Raw genomic sequence first — 650 nt, forward strand, 5'->3', positions numbered from 1 at the left:
AACTGCACGATCAGGGCTTCAGTGGGCGTCATGGTGAAGCCGCGCGTCAGGCCCTTACTTCTTTCAATGATGTTATCCTTCTTAGGGCTTTCCTTCACCATGCTCTTTGAATTCCGGATCTGTAAACAAAAACTCTTAAAAAAATAAGTTAACGTATAACAAAACATTTACAAAAATTCTTATGGAACTACACTATTAATTTTAAAACATGTAATATAAATGTTTGCTACTTTAATCTATCCTCTCTTGAACACTCAACTAGATGAAATCGTCGAGGAGCCGTCGTCTAATTCTTCTAGGTAATGGAAACCTAACTCATAGGCCAGTTGCCATTGGCCTGCATCCCCTAAAATCCGAAGTTGCCGCTTATTGAGTCCAGAATGCTGTAGGAGAAATCCAAACATGTATCGCTCCTCTGGTGTTCTCTGTGGTAATGATGGAAGGTCGGATTCGCTGTGTCTTGCGCCTTGAATCACGATCGGGTGTCGACGTTCCTGATCACCGGATAATCTTGGCTCCATCAGGATACGCAGTCAAGACAACTGACGAAGGAGGTTACTCACAGGCTGATTCACCATTGGGTTGAGTAGAATCCGGAGGACGACGATGTTCTTTCACCCATAAACCTCAAGACAACTATCTATGCTGTG

The sequence above is a fragment of the Alligator sinensis genome, unplaced genomic scaffold (genome assembly GCF_000455745.1).
Source record: "Alligator sinensis unplaced genomic scaffold, ASM45574v1 scaffold940_1, whole genome shotgun sequence".
NCBI classification, from domain to species: domain Eukaryota; kingdom Metazoa; phylum Chordata; order Crocodylia; family Alligatoridae; genus Alligator; species Alligator sinensis.